Raw genomic sequence first — 14,157 nt, 5'->3', positions numbered from 1 at the left:
TTGACACTTTCTCCAGACAAGCGCAACATACAGATATGGGCCTCGGGTGTCCAAGCCACCAAGGAAAACAGGGAAACCCATGCATTTCCGAAAAAAGGATACACGTGGGAATCCGCAAAGGTATAATTTGCGCAAATTGGCCCAGAATTTATTACCCAGAAACCCCTGCAAAGTCCGAAATGTTGGGAAAAAACGCATTTTCGGCACATTTCACTCGGCTCACCCATCGAAACACACCGCCAACAACACATGGCCTACTGTCCCACGTTCCCACAGATGTCCCGATGAAAACAGTACATCACATGTGTGGGTGCACTGACCTGGGCGCCAAGGGGAAAGCCTACAACACAGATAACGCTAAGTCTGTTTTCACACCTGAATTTGACAATCTCCCCAGACAAGCGCAACATACAGATATGGGCCTCGGGTGTCCAAGCAACCAAGGAAAACAGGGAACCCCATGCATTTCCCAAAAGAGGACATCTGTGGTAATCCGCAGAGGTATGATTTGTGCAAATCGGCCCAGAATTTATTACCCAGACACCCTCGCAAAGTCTGAAATGTGGGAAAAAAACGCATTTTCCGCACATTTCACTCGGCTCACCTATCGAAACACGCCGCCAACAACACATGGCCTACCGTCCCGCGTTCCCACACGTGTCCAGATGAAAACGGTACCTCACATAGGTGGGTGCACCTACCTGGGTCCCAAGGGGAAAGCCTAAAACACAGATAACCCCAAGTCTGTTTTCACACCTGAATTTGACAATTTCTCCAGACAAGCACAACATACAGATATGGGCCTCGGGTGTCCAAGCCACCAAGGAAAACAGCAAACCCCATGCATTTCCAAAAAGAGGACATCGGTGGTAATCCACAGAGGTATGATTTGTGCAAATTGGCACAGAATTTATTAACCAGACACCCACGCAAAGTCCGAAATGTGGGAAAAAAAATACATTTTCCGCACATTTCACTCGGCTCACCCATCGAAACATGCTGCCAACAACACATGGCCTACCGCCCTCCGTTCCCACAGGTGTCCTGATGAAAATGGTACCTCACATGTGTGGGTGCACCTACCTGGGCGCCAAGGGGAAAGCCTAAAACGCAGGTAACCCCAAGTCTGTTTTCACACCTGAATTTGACACTTTCTCCAGACAAGCGCAACATACAGATATGGGCCTCGGGTATCCAAGCCACCAAGGAAAACAGGGAACCCCATGCATTTCCGAAAAGAGGACACACGTGGGAATCCGCAGAGGTATGGTTTACGCACATCGGCCCAGAATGTATTACCCAGACACCCCCGCAAAGTCCAAAATGTGGGAAAATAAACAGATTTTCTGCACATTTCACTCGGCTCACCCATCAAAACATGACGCCAACAATATATAGCCTGCCGTCCCGCATTCCCACAGGTGTACCGATGAAAACGGTACGTCACATGTGTGGGTGCATCTACCTGGGCACCAAGGGGAAAGCCTAAAACACAGGTAACCCCAAGTCTGTTTCCACACCTGAATTTGACACTTTCTCCAGACAAGCGCAACATACAGATATGGGCCTCGGGTGTACAGGCCACCAAGGAAAACAGGGAACCCCATGCATTTCCGAAAAGAGGACAAACGTGGGAATCCACAGAGGTATAATTTGCGCAAATCGGCCCAGAATGTATTACCCAGAAACCCCTGCAAAGTCCGAAATGTGGGGGAAAAAACGCATTTTCCGCACATTTCACTCGGCTCACCCATCGAAACAAGCCGCCAACAACACATGGCCTACTGTCCCGCGTTCTCACAGATGTCCCGATGAAAACGGTATGTCACATGTTTGGGTGCACCGACCTGGGCGCCAAGGGGAAAGCCTAAAACACAGATAACCCCAAGTCTGTTTTCACACCTGAATTTGACAATCTCCCCAGACAAGCGCAACATACAGATATGGGCCTCGGGTGTCCAAGCCACCAAGGAAAACACCAAACCCCATGCATTTCCGAAAAGAGGACATCGGTGGTAATCCACAGAGATATGATTTGTGCAAATTGGCACAGAATTTATTACCCAGACACCCCCGCAAAGTCCGAAATGTGGGAAAGAAAATACATTTTCCGCACATTTCACTCGGCTCACCCATCGAAACATGCTGCCAACAACACATGGCCTACTGTCCTCCGTTCCCACAGGTGTCCCGATGAAAATGGTACCTCACATGTGTGGGTGCACCTACCTGGGTGGGGAAAGCCTAAAACACAGGTAACCCCAAGTCTGTTTTCACACCTGAATTTGACACTTTCTCCAGTCAAGCACAACATACAGATATGGGCCTCGGGTATCCAAGACACCAAGGAAAACAGGAAACCCCATGCATTTCCGAAAAGAGGACACCCGTGGGAATCCGCAGAGGTATGATTTGCGCACATCGGCCCAGAATTTATTACACAGACACCCCCGCAAAGTCCAAAATGTGGGAAAATAAACGCATTTTTTGCACATTTCACTCGGCTCACCCATCAAAACATGACGCCAACAACACATGGCCTGCCGTCCCGCATTCCCACAGGTGTACCAATGAAAACGGTACCTACATGTGTGGGTGCACCTACCTGGGCTCCAAGGGGAAAGCCTAAAACACAGGTAACCCCAAGTCTGTTTTCACACCCGAATTTGACACTTTCTCCTCACAAGCGCAACATACAGATATGGGCCTCGGGTGTCCAAGCCACCAAGGAAAACAGGGGACCCCATGCATTTGTGAAAAGATGACAAACGTGGGAATCCACAGAGGTATAATTTGCGCAAATCGGCCCAGAATGTATTACCCAGAAACCCCTGCAAAGTCTGAAATGTGGGAAAAAACGCATTTTCTGCACATTTCACTCGGCTCACCCATCGAAACACGCCGCCAACAACACATGGCCTACTGTCCCGCGTTCTCACAGGTGTCCCGATCAAAACGGTACCTCACATGTGTGGGTGCATCTACCCGGGCGCCACGGGGAAAGCCTAAAACACAGGTAACCCCAAGACTGTTTCCACACCTGAATTTGACACTTTCTCCAGACAAGCGCAACAAACAGATATGGGCCTCGGGTGTCCAAGCCACCAAGGAAAACAGGGAACCCCATGCATTTCCGAAAAGAGGACATCCGTGGGAATCTGCAGAAGTATGATTTGCGGAAATCGGCCCAGAATTTATTACCCAGACACCCCCACAGGGTCCAAAATGTGGGGAAAAAAACGCATTTTCCGCACATTTCACTGAGCTCACCCATCGAAACATGCCGCCAACAACACATGGCCTACTGGCCCACGTTCCCACAGATGTCCCGATGAAAACGGTACGTCACATGTGTGGGTGCACCAACCTGGGCGCCAAGGGGAAAGCCTAAAACACAGATAACGACAAGTCTGTTTTCACACCTGAATTTGACAATCTCCCCAGACAAGCTCAACATACAGTTATGGGCCTCGGGTGTCCAAGCAACCAAGGAAAACAGGGAACCCCATGCATTTCTGAAAAGAGGACATCTGTGGTAATCCACAGAGGTATGATTTGTGCAAATCGGCCCAGAATTTATTACCCAGACACCCCTGCAAAGTAAGAAATGTGGAAAAAAAACGCATTTTCCGCACATTTCACTCGGCTCACCCATCGAAACACACAGCCAACAATACATGGCCTAACGTCCCGCGTTCCCACAGATGTCCCAATGAAAACAATACCTCACATGTGTGGGGAACCTACCTGGACGCCAAGGGGAAAGCCTAAATCACAGATAACCCCAAGTCTGTTTTCACACCTGAATTTGACAATTTCTCCAGACAAGCGCAACATACAGATATGGGGCTCGGGTGTCCAAGCCACCAAGGAAAACAGGGAACCCAATGCATTTCTGAAAAGAGGACATCCGTGGGAATCCGCAGAGGTATGATTTGTGAAATTCGGGCCAGAAGTTATTACCCAGACACCCCCGCAAAGTCCAAAATGTGGGAAAAAGAACACATTTTCCACACATTTCACACGGCTCACCCATCGAAACATACCGCCAACAACACATGGCCTACCGTCCCGCGTTCCGACACGTGTCTCGATGAAAACGGTACCTCACATGTGTGGGTGCACCTACCTGGGTCCCAAGGGGAAAGCCTAAAACACAGGTAACCCAAGTCTGTTTTCACACCTGAATTTGACACTTTCTCCAGACAAGCACAACATACAGATATGGGCCTCGGATGTCCAAGCCACCAAGGAAAACAGCAAACCCCATGGATTTCCGAAAAGAAGACATCTGTGGTAATCCACAGAGGTATGATTTGTGCAAATTGGCACAGAATTTATTACCCAGATACCCCCGCAAAGTCTGAAATGTGGGAAAAAAAACACATTTTCCGCACATTTCACTCAGCTCACCCATCGAAACATGATGCCAACAACACATGGCCTAGCGTCCTCCGTTCCCACAGGTGTCCCGATGAAAATGGTACCTCACATGTGTGGGTGCACCTACCTGGGCGCCAAGGGGAAAGCCTAAAACACAGGTAACCCAAGTCTGTTTTCACACCTGAATTTGGCACTTTCTCCAGACAAGCACAACATAAAGATATGGGCCTCGGGTGTCCAAGCAAGCAAGGAAAACAGGGGACCCCATGCATTTCCAAAATGAAGACACCTGTGGGAATACGCAGAGGTATGATTTGCGCACATCGGCACAGAATGTATTACCCAGACACCCCCGCAAAGTCCGAAATGGGGGAAAAAACCCAATTTTCTGCACATTTCACTCGGCTCACCCATCGAAACACACCGCCAACAACACATGGCCTACTGTCCCGCGCTCCCACAGGTGTCCCGATCAAAATGGTACCTCACATGTGTGGGTGCATATACCCGGGCGCCAAGGGGAAAGCCTAAAACACAGATAACCCCAAGTCTGTTTTCACACCTGAATTTGACAATTTCTCCAGACAAGCACAACATACAGATATGGGCCTCGGATGTCCAAGCCACCAAGGAAAACAGCAAACCCCATGGATTTCCGAAAAGAAGACATCTGTGGTAATCCACAGAGGTATGATTTGTGCAAATTGGCACAGAATTTATTAGCCAGATACCCCCGCAAAGTCTGAAATGTGGGAAAAAAAACACATTTTCCGCACATTTCACTCAGCTCACCCATCGAAACATGATGCCAACAACACATGGCCTACCGTCCTCCGTTCCCACAGGTGTCCCGATGAAAATGGTACCTCACATGTGTGGGTGCACCTACCTGGGCGCCAAGGGGAAAGCCTAAAACACAGATAACCCCAAGTCTGTTTTCACACCTGAATTTGACAATTTCTCCAGACAAGCACAACATACAGATATGGGCCTCGGATGTCCAAGCCACCAAGGAAAACAGCAAACCCCATGGATTTCCGAAAAGAAGACATCTGTGGTAATCCACAGAGGTATGATTTGTGCAAATTGGCACAGAATTTATTACCCAGATACCCCCGCAAAGTCTGAAATGTGGGAAAAAAAACACATTTTCCGCACATTTCACTCAGCTCACCCATCGAAACATGATGCCAACAACACATGGCCTACCGTCCTCCGTTCCCACAGGTGTCCCGATGAAAATGGTACCTCACATGTGTGGGTGCACCTACCTGGGCGCCAAGGGGAAAGCCTAAAACACAGGTAACCCAAGTCTGTTTTCACACCTGAATTTGACACTTTCTCCAGACAAGCACAACATAAAGATATGGGCCTCGGGTGTCCAAGCAAGCAAGGAAAACAGGGGACCCCATGAATTTCCAAAATGAAGACACCTGTGGGAATACGCAGAGGTATGATTTGCGCACATCGGCACAGAATGTATTACCCAGACACCCCCGCAAAGTCCGAAATGTGGGAAAAAACCCAATTTTCTGCACATTTCACTCGGGTCACCCATCGAAACACACCGCCAACAACACATGGCCTACTGTCCCGCGCTCCCACAGGTGTCCCGATCAAAACGGTACCTCACATGTGTGGGTGCATATACCCGGGCGCCAAGGGGAAAGCCTAAAACACAGATAACCCCAAGTCTGTTTTCACACCTGAATTTGACAATTTCTCCAGACAAGCACAAAATACAGATATGGGCCTCGGATGTCCAAGCCACCAAGGAAAACAGCAAACCCCATGGATTTCCGAAAAGAAGACATCTGTGGTAATCCACAGAGGTATGATTTGTGCAAATTGGCACAGAATTTATTACCCAGATACCCCCGCAAAGTCTGAAATGTGGGAAAAAAAACACATTTTCCGCACATTTCACTCAGCTCACCCATCGAAACATGATGCCAACAACACATGGCCTACCGTCCTCCGTTCCCACAGGTGTCCCGATGAAAATGGTACCTCACATGTGTGGGTGCACCTACCTGGGCGCCAAGGGGAAAGCCTAAAACACAGATAACCCCAAGTCTGTTTTCACACCTGAATTTGACAATTTCTCCAGACAAGCACAACATACAGATATGGGCCTCGGATGTCCAAGCCACCAAGGAAAACAGCAAACCCCATGGATTTCCGAAAAGAAGACATCTGTGGTAATCCACAGAGGTATGATTTGTGCAAATTGGCACAGAATTTATTACCCAGATACCCCCGCAAAGTCTGAAATGTGGGAAAAAAAACACATTTTCCGCACATTTCACTCAGCTCACCCATCGAAACATGATGCCAACAACACATGGCCTACCGTCCTCCGTTCCCACAGGTGTCCCGATGAAAATGGTACCTCACATGTGTGGGTGCACCTACCTGGGCGCCAAGGGGAAAGCCTAAAACACAGGTAACCCAAGTCTGTTTTCACACCTGAATTTGACACTTTCTCCAGACAAGCACAACATAAAGATATGGGCCTCGGGTGTCCAAGCAAGCAAGGAAAACAGGGGACCCCATGAATTTCCAAAATGAAGACACCTGTGGGAATACGCAGAGGTATGATTTGCGCACATCGGCACAGAATGTATTACCCAGACACCCCCGCAAAGTCCGAAATGTGGGAAAAAACCCAATTTTCTGCACATTTCACTCGGGTCACCCATCGAAACACACCGCCAACAACACATGGCCTACTGTCCCGCGCTCCCACAGGTGTCCCGATCAAAACGGTACCTCACATGTGTGGGTGCATATACCCGGGCGCCAAGGGGAAAGCCTAAAACACAGATAACCCCAAGTCTGTTTTCACACCTGAATTTGACAATTTCTCCAGACAAGCACAAAATACAGATATGGGCCTCGGATGTCCAAGCCACCAAGGAAAACAGCAAACCCCATGGATTTCCGAAAAGAAGACATCTGTGGTAATCCACAGAGGTATGATTTGTGCAAATTGGCACAGAATTTATTACCCAGATACCCCCGCAAAGTCTGAAATGTGGGAAAAAAAACACATTTTCCGCACATTTCACTCAGCTCACCCATCGAAACATGATGCCAACAACACATGGCCTACCGTCCTCCGTTCCCACAGGTGTCCCGATGAAAATGGTACCTCACATGTGTGGGTGCACCTACCTGGGCGCCAAGGGGAAAGCCTAAAACACAGGTAACCCAAGTCTGTTTTCACACCTGAATTTGACACTTTCTCCAGACAAGCACAACATACAGATATGGGCCTCGGATGTCCAAGCCACCAAGGAAAACAGCAAACCCCATGGATTTCCGAAAAGAAGACATCTGTGGTAATCCACAGAGGTATGATTTGTGCAAATTGGCACAGAATTTATTACCCAGATACCCCCGCAAAGTCTGAAATGTGGGAAAAAAAACACATTTTCCGCACATTTCACTCAGCTCACCCATCGAAACATGATGCCAACAACACATGGCCTACCGTCCTATGTTCCCACAGGTGTCCCGATGAAAATGGTACCTCACATGTGTGGGTGCACCTACCTGGGCGCCAAGGGGAAAGCCTAAAACACAGGTAACCCAAGTCTGTTTTCACACCTGAATTTGACACTTTCTCCAGACAAGCACAACATAAAGATATGGGCCTCGGGTGTCCAAGCAAGCAAGGAAAACAGGGGACCCCATGCATTTCCAAAATGAAGACACCTGTGGGAATACGCAGAGGTATGATTTGCGCACATCGGCACAGAATGTATTACCCAGACACCCCCGCAAAGTCCGAAATGTGGGAAAAAACCCAATTTTCTGCACATTTCACTCGGCTCACCCATCGAAACACACCGCCAACAACACATGGCCTACTGTCCCGCGCTCCCACAGGTGTCCCGATCAAAACGGTACCTCACATGTGTGGGTGCATATACCCGGGCGCCAAGGGGAAAGCCTAAAACACAGATAACCCCAAGTCTGTTTTCACACCTGAATTGACAATCTCACCAGACAAGTGCAACATACAGATATGGGCCTCGGGTGTCCAAGCAACCAAGGAAAACAGGGATGCCCATGCATTTCCGAAAAGAGGACATCTGTGGTAATTCTCAGAGGTATGATTTGTGCAAATTGGCCCAGAATGTATTACCCAGAAACCCCCGCAAAGTTTGAAATGTGGAAAAAAAAACAATTTTCTGCACATTTCACTCGGCTCACCCATCGAAACACGCCGCCAACAACACAGGGTCTACAATCCCACGTTCCCACAGGTGTCCCGATGAAAATGGTACCTCACATGTGTGGGTGCACCTACCTGGGTCCCAAGGGGAAAGCCTAAATCACAGATAACCTCAAGTCTGTTTTCACACCTGAATTTGACAATTTCTCCAGACAAGCGCAACATATAGATATGGGCCTCGGGTGTCCAAGGCACCAAGGAAAACAGGGAACCCCATAAATTTCCGAAAAGAGGATATCCGTGGGAATCCGCAGAGGTATGATTTGTGCAAATCGGCCCAGAAGTTATTACCCAGACACCTCGCAAAGTCCGAAATGTGGGAAAAAAACCGCATTTTCGGCACTTTTCACTCGGCTCACCCATCGAAACATGCCGCCAAAAACACAGGGCCTACCATCCCATGTTCCCAAAGGTGTCCCGATGAAAACGATACCTCACATGTGTGGGTGCACCTACCTGGGTGTGATGCTGGAAATGTATCAGAGGGACAGGGCCTCTGAATCCTTGTCCTCTTCTGCCTTTTATCGTGTGTTCTGTTATGTTTTCTGCCCAGGAATCCATTTGGGACTCCTGGCAGTGCAGCTCTCTCTTTTGGTTTGGTGAACAGACCCCTGGGATACCCTTATGGCACCCATGGGTGGGGGGGTACAACCCTGTGCCCCTAGTGTATGTTTTTGGGCACCTGTGGGTGGCCCACAGAGCAGGGTATGGGCTGGTGGCAGCTCCATGCTGAATTGGACAGGTGCTCTGGGTGTCCTCCATTTTGGGATACCCAGGCCCTGCCATTGGGATCAGTTGATTCCTGATAGAAACAAGATGGCCCCTGTGGCCTCTTGCTTTCTATTGCCTGTTGTCTTGTTTTCCCAAAGTCCTGGGATGCCCTGACTCTGTCCCTTCCCCCTGACTGGCTGTTGGGTGGAAGTTCCATATATGGTGTTGTTGTGAAGGCCCAGCTAGACTGACTGGAGCCTTCCCAGTGACTGTATGTTGTGGGTACCTCCTGTGGGTGGGACCTGGGTGAATGGAGTGTGTGACCAATATACACTCCTTGTTGTGGTTGTCTGGTTTCTGGCATGAGAGACAAAGACTGAGACAGCCCTGCCCGAAACTGGCCTGAATGCAGTGTGTAGTGTTGAATGGCTGGGTACTTGTCCCAATCCACATTCCTTGTTGTGAGTGTCTGAAAGGGAGGAGTGTGGCCTGAATGCACTGTGTGCCTGATTGGCTGACTGACTGCATGAATGCCCTTCTGTGTGATTGGCTGCTGTGTGTGTGCCAGCAGTGTGGATGAGAGACAGAATAGTATATCTGGGGACCTCTCACCACTGGAAATTGTTCAGAAGCATTCAGAAGCTGAGTCTCCACTCAAGAGTAACTGGATTTGCTGATCCTCGACGTCCAGCTGGAAGAAGAAGACTTGCTGTGGCATTTGCTTCGACGGAACTGAAGGTTGTCGAAATCGTCGAGGACTGACCCGAGAGAGGACCTGGTAAGGCGCCCTCTTCCCGTGCTCCGAGGGACCATCGAGCACCGCTGAATCTTCGCCGAAGCGCCCTGGAAGTCAGACCCTCGAAAGGCTGCCGACCCGAGACGGGACCGCCGAGGAGATCGAAGTGAAGCACCCGGACATCGACGCTGTCGAAGTCCATTGCCGTCGACCAGGGTTCGCAGGTCTGTGTAACCGCTGGAGGCCCGTCGAAGTTGTGTTGCCCAGCCGTGGGAACCACTTGACGCCGTGCCGCCGACGATCGGAGCCGTCCGCTCCATTGCCTAAGAACATTCAATCGAAGGACTCTCTCGACCGCATCGTCGACCGCTTATCCTGCCGGAGAAAGTCGAGGACGACCAACGCGCCGAGGAGAAACCTGCCGGTGGGTTTCCCGCCACCCGACGACCCCAAAGACTCGGACGACTCGACGCCCTTGCTGGGCTCCCGTCTCTACAATCTTTGCGGTCCAGAACTATTGTCATCGAGGTGCCCCGCACACCTCCGCCTTGCAGGACGCCGACGCCCCGACGCCGACGAGCACCGCTCGGACGGAGCTGCCGCCTCTTCGACAACGTTCGGCCTCGTTCGTCGACGGACGTTCGACGCCCCGTGCCTCCCGCCTGAAAAGGAAGGCATTCAAGAAGGGCCGTCGATTCCCCGTCGCCGAACAGCGAGTCCCTCGACGCTTGTCGACGCCTTTTCGAGGAACTCGACTCCACCAGGTACATTGGGGGGGTAAAAACATTATAGGAGAAAAATAGACTATTGAACAATATCTGGACTGGGCTGGGGTTATATCTCTTTATTTTGCAGGTTGCCCAGGTGGGGGGATCTCCACACAGAACTGTGTCCAGTAGCAAGGGCCAGTATTCTGCCTATTGTTTCAACCCTCTGTTATCTCTCCTCTCTCTATTGCTGGTTTCCTTCTTATTGATCTGTGTGCCATTTCTACAGTATTGTGAATGCACTTTAATGAGGTCTAATATTAGTGGTACCACTTTAGAATTGTAGATATTTACCATTGCTGATTTTCCTGAGCACAAAGTGCGTTATTGTGATAAGTGTACATAACCCTTGAATATTAATTATATAAAGACTGTGTTTTCAGTAATACAGTGTGTGGACATTCCTTTGTGGGGGCTTGGGGATACACTGTACTTAAGAACCAGCCTGCATCACCTCCTGAGAAGCTAGGCCTTGATTGCTCGTCCATCGCTACCGTATTAGAGAATCTTGGCTGGGGTCCTCTGTGCCTCCCCTCTACCATATAGAGAGCAGAAGTACAGACCCCCCCACCGGTCTTCTTTACAAAGCTGGTGGCAGCGGTGGGATGCTTATGGTTTTAAGACTCAGTGTATAACCGTGCCACTTACAAAATATCCGCACTTTTATTAGATTAAGGTTTGGGTGTGTACCAAATAACTGCATTACAAGCAATGGAGGCCATTGCAAATGGTAAATTGACTCGGATGAGCTTAGAGGCTCTCCAGAGTGCTTGTGAAGCCAGGGAGTTAGACTTTGTGGATAAGTCTAGGGCTGAGCTGATAGCTGCCCTGGTGGATTACCAGACTGATGGTGAAACTCTTGAGGAAGGGGGGGATGCAACCAGTGAGGACTCTGCCCCTGGGGTTGTCGCTGAATCTGTTTCTGGGAATGCCACCATTCCTGCTGCCTCTGTTCCAAACCCCAGCAATTCCATGGAACTTGAGTTATTGAGGATGAAGTTAGCCTTTGAATATCGCAAGTTGGAAATAGAAGCTGAGCTTAAGAAAGAGGAGCTGGCACAGCAAGTGGAACTCAAGAATAGGGATCTTGAACTCAGAAATAAGGACCTTGAACTCAAAAGCCAGGACACTGAATGTCAGAGAATCCAGCTAGAGAAAGCCAGAGTGGAGACTTCAGCTAGATCCAGTGAGAGTGTCAGGTCCCCAGCCACCAAGTTTATGAAAGATTTGGTTGGTGTGTTTGTGGAGGGTTCAGATATCCTCCAATGGATTGAAGCGTTTGAAATGGCTTGTGCAATTCATGATGTAGATAAAAGAGATTGGGCTAAGTGTTTGTTAAGCAGAGTGCCTCAAACTGGATATGACTGTATTCTGAAGCTGAGTGTGGAAGAAAGGGGTCAGTATGAGTGTATGAAGTCTGCTTTGATTGCCAAGTTTGGCAAGACACCTGCCCAATACCTTAAAAGGTTCAGGGAATTTAAGAAAAGAGAGAATGTGTCTTGGGTTGACTGGGTGAGTACTGCGCACATGAACATGATGGGGTGGATTGATGGATACAAGGTGAAAACTTTTGTTGAGTTGTCCCACCTCTTGTTTTTTGAGCATTTTTCTGAAGCCTGTTCACCAGAGCTGCGTCAGTATGTGGCTGACCAGAACATTTTGGACCCCTTTAAGCTGGCTAGGTTGGCTGACAAGTGGGTCTCCCACCGGGTGTCCCCTAAGGACTCCAGTGGGAAGGACAAGGACAAAGAAAAGGGGGCCTCTCAGAAAGCTGAGGAGTCCCAAAAGCAGTCACAGTCGGGTAAACCAAAACCTTCCTCTCCTAAGACCCAAAAATCTAGTGGGGATAAGTCCTCTGTGGGTGGGAATAAGAGTAGTGGTCCACCTGCTGCAAAGCAGGCTCCCAGTGGTTCCAGTACCGTACCCCGCACTCCTGGCACTTGTTGGGATTGTGGGGCTCTGGATCACAAAAGGGGTGACCCCAAGTGTAAAGGTAAGGCACTTGGAGTACAGGCTGTCAGCCTGACCTACCCTTACCCCGTGTCTGAGGTGGAGGCCACTGTCCTCCCCTCCTCTACAGGAATCACATTTGGTGCTCCAGTAGAGATTTCCTTAGTGTCCCTTGGGGCCTGGGACCAGTACGCAGAAGTACTGGCAACTATCCCGCAGAACACCCGTAGGTTTTTGAGAAGTGTCCTCTTGAATGGCCAGCCTTCTACTGGTTTGAGAGACACTGGGGCAAGCATGACAGTGGTGGACAGGACCCTGCTCAAGCCAGAGGACTATGTAGGTGCTCCTCTGAGAACCACCAGGTTAGCTGGTGGGCCTCCCAAATTATCGCCTGTAGCCCTAGTCACACTCATGATTGGAGACAAGACAGCAAAGCTTCCTGTCCTGGTTCAGGACAATGTCCCTGCTAACATTCTGTTAGGAAATGATCTAGTAGAGTTGGGGTTGATCTCGGATGGTCTTCCCATGACTGCTGCTGCAGTCACTAGGTCACAGGTGACACCGGGTCTGGCTGTGAGTCAGGTATCCGAGCCAAAGGCGAGGCCTAAGGCAAGAAGAAGGAAGACCAAGAAGGCCACCTCTGTGGAGGGAACACCTTCTCTTCCTGCTGTTCCGACAGCACCCAATGGGATCCATGCTCCGGACGGGCTGGGTCCAGCGGAAAACCCAAACTCAACTCCTGTGGGAGAAGAGACAGAAGACTCTCCTGTGGGAGAGGTTCTCAACCCGGAGGATCATCCCGACCTTCAATGCTTGTTAGCTGAAGGGGGACCCTCCCGGGCAGACTTCTGTAAGGGACAGAGAGAGTGCCACTCTCTCGAGGGCCTGAGGAAACAGGCCCTGTCCCAGGCACAAGGTGAAGTGCCTAGGACATTCAAGATTTATTGGGAGGGTGAGCTCCTTGTTAGTGAGCCCACTAAGCCCGAACCTGGTGCCCGCAAGAGGTTGGTGGTACCCCAGGTTTACAGGCCCTTCCTACTGCAGTTGGCGCATGAGGTGCCCTTGGCTGGTCATCTTGGGACCAAGAAGACTAAGCAGAGGCTCTCTGCCCATTTCTACTGGCCACGGATGGGAGTAGAGGTGGAGTCCCACTGCAGGACCTGCCCAACTTGTCAGTTGTCTGGCAAGACTGGAGGCAGGGTCATTGCCCCACTGCAGCCATTACCAGTGGTTGGCACCCCATTTGAGAGGGTGGGCATCGACATCGTCGGTCCCCTTGACCCTCCCACTTCAGGTGGACATCGGTTCATCCTGGTCTTGGTAGATCATGCCACCAGGTACCCTGAGGCAATACCCCTTCGGACTGT

Source organism: Ambystoma mexicanum, chromosome 3q (genome assembly GCF_040938575.1).
Source record: "Ambystoma mexicanum isolate Mex_15411 chromosome 3q, UKY_AmexF1_1, whole genome shotgun sequence".
Lineage (NCBI taxonomy): Eukaryota > Metazoa > Chordata > Amphibia > Caudata > Ambystomatidae > Ambystoma > Ambystoma mexicanum.
Note: the sequence above shows the minus strand (reverse complement) of the source record.